Source organism: Cavia porcellus, unplaced genomic scaffold (assembly GCF_034190915.1).
Source record: "Cavia porcellus strain 051 isolate PalLab524CR breed Dunkin Hartley unplaced genomic scaffold, mCavPor4.1 scaffold_2, whole genome shotgun sequence".
Taxonomy (NCBI): domain Eukaryota; kingdom Metazoa; phylum Chordata; class Mammalia; order Rodentia; family Caviidae; genus Cavia; species Cavia porcellus.
In genome coordinates this window covers 156302702-156317183 of record NW_026947485.1, presented here as the reverse complement: position 1 = coordinate 156317183, position 14482 = coordinate 156302702, and positions in this window count along the sequence as shown.

The window sequence follows — 14482 nt, the reverse complement described above, 5'->3', positions numbered from 1 at the left end:
AGGAGTGAGAAAAACATAACGGGGTTGTGGGAATTGGAGGGCCTGAATTAGCATAGGCAGTGATTGGCAATGTAGGATCGGGAAAAGCACCACGGGGTGGTCAAAATGGAGAGGTCAGGAAACATGCGGTGGCAATGTAGGATAGGTTTATGAAAAACATCGCGGGGTGGTGCGCATTGTAAGGGTTTCTAACAGGCCATTCACTAGTAGGAGTGAGAAAAACATCACGGGGTGGTGTGAATCGGAGCGCCTGAATTAGGATAGGCAGTGAGTGGCAATGTAGGATGGGGAAAAGCTCCACGGGGTTGTCAGGATGGGGAGGTCAGGAAAAATGCCGCAGCAATGTAGAATAGGTTTCTGAAAAACATCGTTGGGTGGTGCGCATTATAAGGGTTTCTAACAGGGCATTAACTAGTAGGAGTGAGAAAAACATCACGGGGTTGTGTTAATCGGAGGGCCTGAATTACCATAGGCAGTGAGTGGCAATGGAGTGTGGAGTAAAGCACCCGGGTTGGTCAGCATGGGGAGGTCAGGAAACATGCAGTGGGAATGTAGGATAGGTTTCTGAAAAACATCGTGTGGTGGTGCGCATTGTAAGGGTTTCTAACAGGCCATTCACTAGTAGGAATGAGAAAAACATAACAGGGTGGTGTGAATCGGAGGACCTGAATTAGCATAGGCAGTGATTGGGAATGTAGGATAGGGAAAAGCACCACGGGGTGTTGAGAATGGGGAGGTGAGGAAACATGCGGTGGCAATGTAGGATATGTTTCTGAAAAACATCGCGGGGTGCTGCGCATTGTAAGGGTTTCTAACAGGCCATTCACTAGTAGAAGTGAGAAAAATATCAGGGGGTGGTGTGAATCGGAGGGCCTGAATTAGGATAGGCAGCGACTGGCAATGTAGGATGGGGTTGTCACCACGGGGTTGTCAGCATGGGGAGGTCAGGAAAAATGCGGCAGCAGTGTAGAATAGGTTTCTGAAAAACTTCGTTGGGTGGTGCGCATTGTAATTTTTTCTAACAGGCCATTCACTAGTAGGAGTGAGAAAAACATCATGGGGTTGTGTGAATCGGAGGGCCTGAATTATCATAGGCAGTGAGTGGCAATGGAGTGTGGAGAAAAGCACCACGGGTTGGTCAGAATGGAGAGTTCAGGAAACATAAGGTGGCAATGTATGATAGGTTTCTGAAAAACATCGCTGGGTGGGGTGCATTGTAAGGGCTTGTAAAAGGTCATTCACTAGTAGGAGTGAGAAAAACATCACGGGAATGTGTGAATCAGAGTGTTTGAATTAGGATAGGCAGTGAGTGGCAATGTAGAACGGAGAAAACACCAAGGGCTGGTCAGCACGGTGAGGTCAGGAAACATGCGGTGGCAATGTAGGATAGGTTTCTGAAAAACATCGAGGGGTGGTGCGCGTTGAAAGATTTTCTAACAGGCCAATGACTAGTGGGAGTGAGTAAAACATCACGGGGTGGTGTGAATCGGAGGGCTAGAATTTAGCATAGCCAGTGAGTGGGAATGGAGGATGGAGAAAAGCATCAAGGTCTGGTCAGCATGGGGAGGTCAGGAAACATGCGGTGGCAATGCAGGACAGGTTTCTGAAAAACATCGTGGGGAGGGAACATTGTAAGGGTTTCTAACACGCCATTCACCAGTAGGAGTGCGAAAAACATCACGGGGTGGTGTGAATCGGAGGCCCTGAATAAGCATAGGCAGTGATTGGCAATTTAGGATGAGGAAAAGCACCACTTGGTGGTCAGAATGGGGAGGTCAGGAAACATGCGGTGGCAATGTAGGATAGGTTTCTGAAAAACATCGCGGGGTGGTGCGCATTTTAAGGGTTTCTAACAGGCCATTCACTAGTAGGAGTGAGAAAAACATAACAGTGTGGTGTGAATCGGAGGGCCTGAATTAGATTAGGCAATGAGTGGTAATGTAGAATGGAGAAAAGCAAGACTGCGTGGTGAGCATGGGGAGTTTAGGAAACAAGCGGTGGCAATGTAGGATAGGTTTGCTTAGGAGAGCCTGAAATACGATAGGCAGTGAGTGGCAATGTAGGATGGAGAAAAGCACCCGGGTTGGTCACCATGGGGAGGTCAAAAACATGTGGTGGCAATTTAGGATAGGTTTCTGAAAAACATCGTGTGGTGGGGCGCATTGTAATTGTTTCTAACAGGCCATTCACTAGTAGGAGTGAGAAAAACATAACGGGGTGGTGGGAATTGGAGGGCCTGAATTAGCATAGGCAGTGATTGGCAATGTAGGATCTGGAAAAGCACCACGGGGTGGTCAAAATGGAGAGGAGAGGAAACATGCGGTGGCAATGTGGGATAGGTTTATGAAAAACATCGTGGGGTGGTGCGCATTGTAAGGGTTTCTAACAGGCCATTCACTGGTAGGAGTGAGAAAAACATCACGGGGTGGTGTGAATCGGAGGGCCTGAATTAGGATAGGCAGTGAGTGCCAATGTAGGATGGGGAAAAGCACCACGGGGTTGTCAGGATGGGGAGGTCAGGAAAAATGCGGAAGCAATGTAGAATAGGTTTCTAAAAAACACCGGTGGGTGGGGTACATTGTAATGGTTTCTAAAAGGCCATTCACTAGTAGGAGTGGCAATGGAGGGTGGAGTAAAGCACCACGGGTTGGTCAGAATGGAGAGGTCAGGAAACATGCAGTGGCAATGTAGGATAGGTTTCTGAAAAACATCGGTGGGTGGGGTGCATTGTAATGGTTTCTAACAGGCCATTCACTAGTAGGAGTGAGAAAAACATCACAGGAATGTGTGAATCAGAGTGTTTGAATTAGGATAGGCAGTGAGTGGCAATGTAGGATGGAGAAAAGCACCACAGGGTATTCAGCATGTGGAGGTCAGGAAAAATGCGGTGGCAAAGTACGATAGTTTTCTGATAAACATCACGTGGTGGTGCACATTGTAAGGGTTTCTAACAGGCCATTCACTAGTAGGAGTAAGAAAAACATCACGGGGTGGTGTGAATCGGAGGGCCTGAACAAGATTAGGCAGTGAGTGGTAATGTAGAATTGAGAAATGCAAGACGGCCTGGAGAAATGGAAGAAGGCATGGTGAGCATGGGGAGTTCAAGAAACATGCAGTAGCAATGTAGGATAGGTTTCTGAAAAACATCGCGGGGTGGTGGGCATTGTAAGTGTTTGTAACAGGCCATTCACTTGTAGGAGAGGGAAAAACCTCACAGGAGGGTGTGAATTGGATGGCCCGAATTAGGATAGGCAGTGAGAGGCAATGTAGGATGGAGAAAACACCAAGGGGTGTTCAGCATGACGAGGTCAGGAAACATGCGGTGGCAATGTAGGATAGATTTGTGAAAAACGTCGAGGCGTGGTGCGCATTGAAAGGTTTTCTAACAGACCAATCACTAGTAGGAGTGAGAAAAACATCACGGGGTTGTATGAATCGGAGGGCCAGAATTTAGCATAGGCAGTGAGTGGGAATGGAGGATGGAGAAAAGCACCAATGTCTGGTCAGCATGGGGAGGTCAGGAAACATGCGGTGGCAATGCAGGACAGGTTTCTGAAAAACATCGCGGGGTAGTGCACATTGTAAGGGTTTCTAACACGCCATTCACCAGTAGGAGTGAGAAAAACATCACGGGGTGGTGTGAATCAGAGGCCCTGAATAAGCATAGGCAGTGATTGGCAATTTAGGATGGGGAAAAGCACCATGGGGTGGTCAGAATGGGGAGTTCAGGAAACATGCGGTGGCAATGTAGGATAGGTTTCTGAAAATCATGGCGTGGTGGGGCGCATTGTAAGTGTTTCTAACAGGCCATTCACTAGTAGGAGTGAGAAAAACATAACAGTGTGGTGTGAATCGTAGGGCCTGAATTAGATTAGGCAATGAGTGGTAATGTAGAATGGAGAAAAGCAAGACGGCGTGGTGAGCATGGGGAGTTCAGGAAACATGCGGTGGCAATGTAGGATAGGTTTCTGAAAAACATCGCGGGGTGGTGCGCATTGTAAGGGTTTCTAACAGGCCATTCACTAGTAGGAGTGAGAAAAACATAATGGGGTGGTGTGAACTGGAGGGCCTGAATTAGATTAGACAGTGAGTGGTAATGTAGAATGGAGAAAAGCTAGATGGTGTGGTGAGCATGGGGAGTTCAGGATACATGCATTTGCAATGTAGGATAGGTTTCTGAAAAACCTCACGGGGTGGTGCGCATTGTAAGGGTTTCTAACAGGCCTTTCACTAGTAGGAGTGATAAAAACGCCACGGGTTGGTTTGTTTCGGAGGGCCTGAAATAGTATAGGCAGTGAGTGGCTATGTAGGATGGAGAAATGCACCCCGGGTTGTTCAGCATGGCGAGGTCAGGAAACATGCAGTGGCAATGTAGGATAGGTTTCTGAAAAACATCGCGTGGTTGGACGCATTGTAAGGGTTTCTAACAGGCCATTCACTAGTAGGAAAGTGAAAAACATCATGGAGTGGTGTGAATCGGAGTGTCTGAATTAGGATAGGCAGTGAGTGGAAATTTAGGATGGAGAAAAGCACCACAGGGTATTCAGCATGGGGAGGTCAGGAAACATGTGGTGGTAATGTAGGATACGTTTCTTAAAAACATCGCGTGGTGGGGCGCATTGTCAGGATTTCTAAAAGGCCATTCACTAGTAGGAGTGAGAAAAACATCACGGGGTGGTGTGAATCAGAGGGCCTGAATTAGATAAGGCAGTGAGTGGTAATGTAGAATGGAGAAATGGAAGACGGCATTGGTGAGCATGGGGAGTTCAGGAAACATGCAGTAGCAATGTAGGATGGGTTTCTGAAAAACATCGCGTGGTGGTGCGCATTGTAAGGGTTTCTAACAGGCCATTCACTAGTAGCAATGTGAAAAACATCATGGGGTGGTGTGCATCGGAGTGTCTGAATTAGGATAGGCAGTGAGTGGCAATTTAGGATGGAGAAAAGCACCACAGGGTATTCAGCATGGGGAGGTCAGGAAACATGCGGTGGTAATGTAGGATACCTTTCTGAAAAACATCGCGTGGTGGGGCGCATTGTCAGGGTTTCTAACAGGCCATTAATAGTAGGAGTGAGAAAAACATCACGGGGTGGTGTGATACGGAGGGCCTCAATTAGATTAGGCAGTGAGTGGTAATATAGAATGGAGAAATGGAAGACGGCATGGTGAGCATGGGGAGTCCAGGAAAGATGCAGTAGCAATGTAGGATAGGTTTCTGAAAAACATTGCGGGGTGGTGCGCATTGTAAGGGTTTCAAACAAGCCATTCACTTGTAGGAGAGTGAAAAACCTCACAGGAGTGTGTGAATTGGAGGGCCTGAATTAGGATAGGCAGTGAGTGGCAATGTAGGATGGAGAAAACACCAAGGGCTGCTCAGCACGGGGAGGTCAGGAAACATCCGTTGGCAATGTAGCATAGGTTTCTGAAAAACATCCAGGGGTGGTGCGCATTGAAAGATTTTCTAACAGGCCAATCACTAGTAGGATTGAGAAAAACATCACAGGGTGGTGTGAATCGGAGGGCCAGAATTAGCATACGCATTGAGTGGGAATGGAGGAAGGAGAAAAGCCCCACGGGGTGGTCAGCATTGGGAGGTCAGGAAACATGCGGTGGAAATGTAGGGTAGGTTTCTGAATAACATCGCGGTGAGGTCTGCATTGTAAGGTTTGCTAACAGGCCAATCACTTGAAGGAGTGAGGAAAAACATAACGGGGTGGTGTGAATCGGAGGGCCTGAATTACCATAGGCACTGATTGGCAATGTAGGATGGGGAAAACCACCACTTGGTCTTCAGAATGGGGAGGTCAGGAAACATGCTGTGGCAATGTAGGATATGTTTCTGAAAAACATCCCGGGGTGGGGCGCATTGTAAGGGATTGTAACAGGCTATTCACTAGTAGGAATGCGAAAAACATCACGGGGTGGTGTGATTCGGAGTGTCTGAATTAGGATAGGCAGTGAGTGGCAATTTAGGATTGAGAAAAGCACCACAGGGTATTCAGCATGGGGCAGTCAAGAAACATGCAGTGGCAATGTAGGATAGGTTTCTGAAAAACAACGAGTGGTGGTGCGCATTGTATGGGTTTCTAACAGACCATTCACTAGTAGGAGTGAGAAAAACATAACGGGGTGGTGTGAATCAGAGGGCCTGAATTAGATTAGGCAGTGAGTGGTAATGTATAATGGAGAAAAGCAAGACGGTGTACTGAGCATGGGGAGTTCAGGAAACATGCAGTTGCAGTGTAGGATAGGTTTCTGAAAAACATCATGGGGTGGTGCGCATTGTAAGGGTTTCTAACAGGCCTTTCAGTAGTAGGAGTGATAAAAACGTCACGGGTTGGTTTGTTTTGGAGGGCCTGAATAGGATAGGCAGTGAGTGGCAATGTAGGATGGAGAAACGCACCCCGGGTTGGTCAGCATGGGGAGGTCATTAAACATGCGGTGGCAATATAGGATAGTTTTCCCGAAAAACATCACTGGGTGGGGCGCATTGTAATGGTTTCTAACAGGCCATTCACTAGTATGAGAGCGAAAAACATGGGTTGGTGTGAATCGGAGTGTCTGAATTAGGATAGGCAGTGAGTGGCAATGTAGGATGGGGAAAAGCACCACAGGGTATTCAGCATGGGGAGGTCAGGAAATATGCGGTGGCATGTAGGATAGGTTTCTGAAAAACATTGCATGGTGGTGAGCATGGTAAGGGTTTCTAACAGGCCATTCACTAGGAGGAGTGAGAAAAACATCATGGGATGGTTTGAATCGGAGGGACTGAATTAGATTAGGCATTGAGTGGTAATGCAGAATGGACAAAAGCAAGACGGCGTGGTGAGAATGGGGAGTTCAGGAAACATACAGTGGTAAAGTAGGATAGGCTTCTGAAAAACATCGCAGGGTGGTGCGCATTGTTAGGTTTTCTAACAGGCCTTTCACTAGTATGAGTGATAAAAGCGTCACACGGTGGTTTGCTTAGTGGGGCCTGAAATACGATAGGCAGTGAGTGGCAATGTAGGATGGAGAAAACACCAAGGGGACTTCAGCAAGGGGAGGTCAGGAAACATGCGCTGGCAATGTAGGATAGGTTTCTTAAAAACATCGAGGGGTGGTGCGCATTGAAAGGTTTTCTAACAGGCCAATCTCTAGTAGGAGTGAGAAAAACATCAGGGGGTTGTGTGAATCTGAGGGTCAGAATTAGCATAGGCAGTGAGTGGGAATGGAGCATGCAGAAATGCACCACGGGGTGGTCAGCATTGGGAGGTCAGGAAACATGCAGTGGCAATGTAGGATAGTTTTCTGAAAAACATCGTGGTGTGGTGCGCATGGTAAGGTTGCTAACAGGCCATTCACTAGTAGGAGTGAGAAAAACATAACGGGTAGTGTGAATCGGAGGGCCTGAATTAGCATAGGCAGTGATTGGCAATGTAGGATGGGGAAAAGCACCACAGGCTGGTCAGAATGGGGAGGTCAGGAAACATGCAGTGGCAATGTAGGATAGGTTTCTGAAAAACATCGCGGGTGGTGAGAATTGCAAGGGTTTCTAACAGGGAATTCACTAGTAGGAGTGAGAAAAACATCACGGGGTGGTGTGAATCAGAGGGCCTGAATTAGGATAGGCAGTGAGTGGCAATGTAGGATGGAGAAAAGCACCACGGGGTGGTCAGCATGGGGAGGTCCGGAGACATGCAGTGGCAAAGTAGGGTAGGTATCTGAAAAACAACGCAGGTGGTGTGCATTGTAAGGGTTTCTAACAGGCCATTCATTAGTAGGAGTGAGAAAAACATCACGGGATGGTGTGAATCGGAGGGCCTGAATCAGGATAGGCAGTGACTGGCAATGTAGGATGGAGAAAACCACCAAGGGGTGGTCAGCATGGGGAGGTCAGGAAACATGCAGTGGCAATGTAGGATAGGTTTCTGAAAAAAATCGGGTGGTGGTGCGCATTGAAATGGTTTCTAACAGGCCATTCACTAGTAGCAGTGAGAAAATCATCACTGGTTGGTGTGTATTGGAAGGCCTGAATCAGGATAGGCTGTGAGTGGCAATGTAAAACTGAGAAAAGCACCTCGGGATGATCAGCATGGGGAAGTCAGGAAACATGCAATGGCAATGTAGGATAGGTTTCTAATAAACATCGCAGGGTGGTGCACATTGTGACGTTTCTAACAGGAAATTTACTAGTAGGACTGAGAAAAACATCACGAGGTGGTGTGAATCAGAGTGCCTAAATCAGGATAGGCAGTGAGTGGCAATGTAGGATGGAGTAAAGCACCACGGGGTGGTCAGGATGGGGAGGTCACGAAACATGCAGGGACAATGCAGGATAGGTTTCTGAAAAACATCGTGGGGTGGTCCTCATTGTAAGGGTTTCTAACAGGCGATTAACTAGTAGGAGTGAGAAATTCATAATGGTGTGGTGTGAATCGGAGGGTCTGAATCAGGATTGGCAGTGAGTGTTAATATAAAATGGAGAAAAGCACCACGGGTTGGTCAGCATGGGGAAGTCAGGAAACATGCAGTGGCAATGTAGGATAGGTTTCTGAAAAACATCACGGGGTGGTGCTCATTGTAAGGGTTTCTAACAGGCCATTCATTAGTTGGAGTTTGAAAAATATCACGGGGTGGTGTTAACCTGAGTGCCTGAATTAAGAAAGGCAGTGAGTGGCAATGTAAAATGGAGAAAAGTACAACATGTTGGTCAACATGGGGAGATTCGAAACATGCAGTGGCAATGTAGGATAGGTTTCTGAAAAACATCACAAGGTGGAGAAAATTGTAAGGGTTTCTAACAGGCCATTCACTAGTAGGAGTGAGAAAAACATCATGGTGTGGTGTGAATGGGAGTGGCTGAATCAGGATAGGGAGTAATTGGCAATGTAGGATGGAGAAAAACACCAGGGGTGGTCAGAATGGGGAGGTCAGGAAACTTTCAGTGGCAATGTAGGATAGGTTTCTGAAAAACATCTTGGGGTGGTGCGCATCGTAATGCTTTTTTAAAGGCCCTTCACTTGTAGGAGTGAGAAAAACATCAGGGGAGTTGTGAATCGAAGGGCCTGAATTAGGATAGGCAGTGAGTGACAATGTAGGATGGAGAAAAGCACCATGGGTTTGTCAGCATGGGGAGGTAAGGAAACATGCAGTGGCAATTTAGGATAGGTTTGTGAAAAACATCGTGGGGTGGTGGGCATTGTAAGGATTTGTAACAGGCCATTCACTAGCAGGAGTGAGAAAAAAATCACGGCGTGGTGTGAATCGGAGGGCCTGAATCAGGATAGGCAATGAGTGGTAATGTAAAATATAGAAAAGCAATACGAGTTGGTCAGCATGGGGAGGTCAGGAAACATGCAGTGGCAATGTAGGATAGGTTTCTGAAAAACATCGCAGGGTGGTGCGCATTGTAAAGGTTTATAACAGGCTATTCAATAGTAGGAGTGAGAAATACGTCATGGTTGGTGTGAATCAGAGGGCCTCAATCAGGATAGACAGTGAGAGGTAATGTAGCATGGAGAAAAGCACCAGGGGTCGTCAGCAAATGGAGGTCAGTAAACATGCAGTGGCAATGTAGGATAGGTTTCTGAAAAAAATCGTGTTCTGGTGCGCATTGAAATGGTTTCTAACAGGCCATTAACTAGTAGGCGTGAGAAAAACATCACGGGTTGGTGTGTATCGGAGGGACTTAATCAAGATAGGCAGTGAGTGACAATGTAAAATTGAGAAAAGCACCACGGGGTGATCAGCATGGGGAAGTCAGGAACCATGCAGTGGCAATGTAGGATAGGTTTCTGATAAACATCGCAGGCTCGTGCGCATTGTAACGTTTCTAACAGGAAATTTACTAGTAGGACTGAGAAAAACATCACGGGGTGGTGTGAATCGGAGGGGCTGAATCAGTATAGGCAGAGAGTGGCAATATAGGATGGAGAAAGCACCACGGGGTGGTCAGGAAGGGGAGGTCAGGAAATATGCAGTAGCAATGAAGGATAGGTTTCTGAAAAACATAGTGGGGTGGTGCGCATTGTAAGGGTTTCTAACAGGCCATTAGCTAGTAGGAGTGAGAAATACATCATGCTGTGGTGTCAATCAGAGGGCCTGAATCAGGATAGGCAGTGAGTGGTAATGTCACATGGTGAAAAGCACCATGGATTGGTCAGCATGGGGAGATCAGGAAACATGCAGTGGCAATGTAGAATAGGTTTCTGAAAAAAATCGCGGGGTGGTGAGAATTGTAAGGGTTTCTTACAGGCCATTCACTAGTAGGAATGAGAAAAACATCACGGGGTGGTGTGAATCGGAGGGCCTGAATTAGGATAACCAGTGAGTGGCAGTGTTAGATTGAGAAAAGCTCCACTGCTTGGTCATCATGGGGAGGTCAGGAAACATGGATTGTCAATGTAGGATAGGTTTCAGAAAAACATCGACGGGTGGTGAAAATTGTAAGGGTTTCTAACAGGCATTGACTAGTAGGAGCCAGAAAATCATCACGGTGTGGGATGTATCAGACGGGCTGAATCAGGATAGGCAGTAAGTGGCATATAGGATCGAGAAAAGCACCAGGGGTGGTCAGCATGGGGAGGGCAGTAAACATGTAGTGGCAATGTAGGATATTTTTCTGAAAAACATCGTGGGGTTGTGCGCATTGTAATGGTTTCTTACAGGCCATTCACTAGTAGGAGTGAGAAAAACATCACGGGCTGGTGTGAATCAGATGTTCTGAATTAGAATAGGCAGTTATTGACAATGTAGTATGGAAAAAAGCTCCACAAGTTGGTCAGGATGGGGAGGTCAAGAAACATGCAGTGGCAATGTAGGATAGGTTTCTGAAAAACATTGCCTGGGTGGTGCGCATTGTAAGTGTTTTTGTAACAGGCCATTCACTAGTAGGAGTCAGAAAAACATCCCGGTCTGGTGTGAATCGGAGGTCCTGAATTAGAATAGGCAGTGAGTCGCAATGTAGAATGAAGAAAAAGACCTCGGGGTGGTCAGCATGGGGAGGTCAGGAAACATGCAGTGGCAATGTAGCATAGGTTTTGAAAATCATCGTGGGTGGTGCGCATTGTAAGGGTTTCTAACAGGCCATTCACTAGTAGGAGTGAGAAAAACATCACGGGGTGGTGTGAATCAGAGGGCATGAATCAGGATAGGCAGTGAGTGGCAATGTAGGATGGAGAAAAGCACCATGTTGTGGTCAGGATGGAGAGGTCAGGAAACATGCAGTGGCAATGTAGGAGAGGTTTCTGAAAAACATCGCGGGGAAGTGCGTATTGTAACGGTTTCTAACAGGCCATTCACTAGAAGGAGTGAGAAATACATCAAAGTGTGGTGTGAATCAGAGGGCCTGAATCAGGATAGACAGTGAGTGGCAATGTAGCATGGGGAAAAGCACCAGGTGTGGTCAGCATGGGGAGGTCAGGAAACATGCAGTGGCAATGTGAGATAGGTTTCTGAAAAACATGGCGGGGTAGTGCGCATAGTAAGTGTTTCTAACAGGCCATTCAATAGTAGGCGTGAGAAAAACATCACAGGGTGGTTTGAATCCGAGGGCCTGAGTTATGATAGGCAGTGAGTGGCAATGTAGGATGGAGAAAAGCAACACGGGGTGGTCAGCATGGGGAGGTCAGGAAACATGCAGTGGCAATGTAGGATAGGATTCTGAAAAACAATGCGGGTGGTTCGCATTGTAAGAGTTTCTAAAAGGCCATTCACTGGTAGGAGTGAGAAAAACATCACGGCGTGGTCTGAATCCCAGGTCCTGAATCAGGATAGGCAGTGAGTGGCAATTCAGGATGGATAAAAGCATCAAGGGGTGGTCAGAATGGGGAGGTCAGGAAAGTAGCAGTGGCAATGTAGGATAGGTTTCTGAAAAACATATTGGGGTGGTGCGCATTGTAAGGCTTTCTTAAAGGCCCTTCACTTGTAGGAGTGAGAAAATCATCAGGGGTGGTGTGATTCGGATGGCAAGAATTAGGATAGGAAGTGAGTGGCAATGTAGGATGGAGAAAGCACCTTGGGGTGGTCATGATGGGGAGGTCAGGAAACATGCAGTGGCAACGTAGGATAGGTTTCTGAAAAACATCGCGGGGTGGTGCCCATTGTAAGGGTTTCTAACAGGAAATTCACTAGTAGGAGTGTGAAAAACATCTCGGGCTGGTGTGAGTCAGAGGGCCTGAATTAGGATAGGCAGTGAGTGGCAATGTAAAATGGAGAAAATCCCCACGGGTTGGTCCACATGGGGAGGTCAGGAAACATGCAGTAGCAATTTAAGATAGGTTTATGAAAAACATAGCAGGTTGGTACGCATTGTAATGATTTCTAACAGGCCATTCACTAGCAGGAATGAGAAAAAAATCACGGCGTGGTGTGAATCGGAGGGCCTGAATTAGGATAGGCAGTAAGTGGTAATGTATAATGGAGAAAAGCACCATGGGTTGGTCAACATGGGGAGGTCAGGAAACATGCAGTGGTAATGTAGGATAGGTTTCTGAAAAACAGCGCGGAGTGGTGAGAATTGTAAGGGTTTCTAACAGGCCATTCACTAGTAGGAGTGAGGAAAAGCATCACGGGGTGGTGTGAATCGGAGGGCCTGAATTAGGATATGCAGTGAGTTGCAATGTAGGATGGAGAAAAGCACCACGGGGTGGTCAGCATGGGGAGGTCAGGAAACATGCAGTGTAGGATAGGTATCTGAAAAACAACGCGGGCAGTACACATTGTAAGGGTTTCTAACAGGCCATTCACTAGTTGGAGTGAGAAAACATCACGGGGTGGTGTGAATCGGAGGGCCTGAATCAGGATAGGCAGTGAGTGGCAATTTTTGGATGGAGAAAAGCACCACGGGGTGGTCAGGATGGCAAGGTCAGGAAACATGCAGTGGCAATGTAGGATAGGCATCTGAAAAATATCGTGGGGTGGTGCGCATTGTAATGGTTTCTAACAGTCCATTAACTAATAGGAGTGAGAAATACAACATGGTGTGGTGTGAATGGGAGGGCCTGAATCAGAATAGGCAGTGAGTGGTAATGTAAAATGGATAAAAGGACCATGGGTTTGTCAGCATGGGTAGATCAGGAAACATGCAGTGGCAATGTAGGATAGGTTTCTGAAAAATATCGCGGGGTGGTGCGCATTGTAAGGGTTCCTAACAGGCCATTCAATATCAGGAGTGAGACAAAATCAACTGTGTGGTGTGAATCAGAGTGCATGAATCAGGATAGGCAGTGAGTGGTAATGTAAAATGGAGAAAAGCACCACGGGTTGGTCAGCATGGGGAGGTCAGGAAACATGCAGTGGTAATGTAGGATAGGTTTCTGAAAAACATCGCGGGGTGGTGAGAATTGTAAGGGTTTCTAACAGACCATTCACTAGTAGGAGTGAAAAAAACATCACAGGGTGGTGTGAATCGGAGGGCCTGAATTAGGATAGGCAGTGAGTGGCAATTTAGGATGGAGAAAAGCACCACGGGGTGGTCAGCATGGGGAGGTCAGGAAACATGCAGTGTAGGATAGGTATCTGAAAAACAACGCGGGCGGTGCACATTGTAAGGGTTTCTAACAGGCCATTCACTAGTAGGAGTGAGAAAAACATCACGGGGTGGTGTGAATCGGAGGGCCGGAATCAGGATAGGCAGTGAGTGGCAATGTAGGATGGAGAAAAGCACCACAGGGTGGTCAGGATGGGAGGTCAGGAAACATGCAGTGGCTATGTAGGATAGGTATCTGAAAAACATCGTGGGGTGGTGCGCATTGTAATGGTTTCTAACAGGCCATTAACTAATAGGAGTGAGAAATACAACATGGTGTGGTGTGAATGGGAGGGCCTGAGTCAGGATAGGCAGTGAGTGGTAATGTAAAATGGAGAAAAGGACCACAGGTTTGTCAGCATGGGGAGAACAGGAAACATACAGAGGCAATGTAGGATAGGTTTCTGAAAAATATCGCGGGGTGGTGCGCATTGTAAGGGTTTCTAACAGGCCATTCACTAGTAGGAGTGAATAAAACATTACAGGGTGGTGTGAATCAGAGGGCCTGAATTCGGATTGGCAGTGAGTGGCAATGTAGGATGGAGAAAAGCACCACGGGGTGGTCAGCATGGGGAGGTCAGAAAACATGCAGTGGCAATGTAGGATAGGTTTCTGAAAAACAATGCCGGTGGTGCTCATTGTAAGGGTTTCTAACAGGCCATTCACTAGTAGGAGTGAGAAAAACATCAAGGGGTGGTGTGAATCAGAGGGCCTGAATCAGGATAGGCAGTGAGTGGCAATGTAGGATGGAGAAAAGCACCATGTGGTGGTCAGGATGGAGAGGTCAGGAAACATGCAGTGGCAATGTATGTGAGGTTTCTGAAAAACATCACGGGTTGGTGCGTATTGTCACGGTTTCTAACAGGCCATTCAATAGTAGGAGTGAGAAAAACATCACAGGGTGGTTTAAATTTGAGGGCCTGAATTATGATAGGCAGTGAGTGACAATGTAGGATGGAGAAAAGCACTAC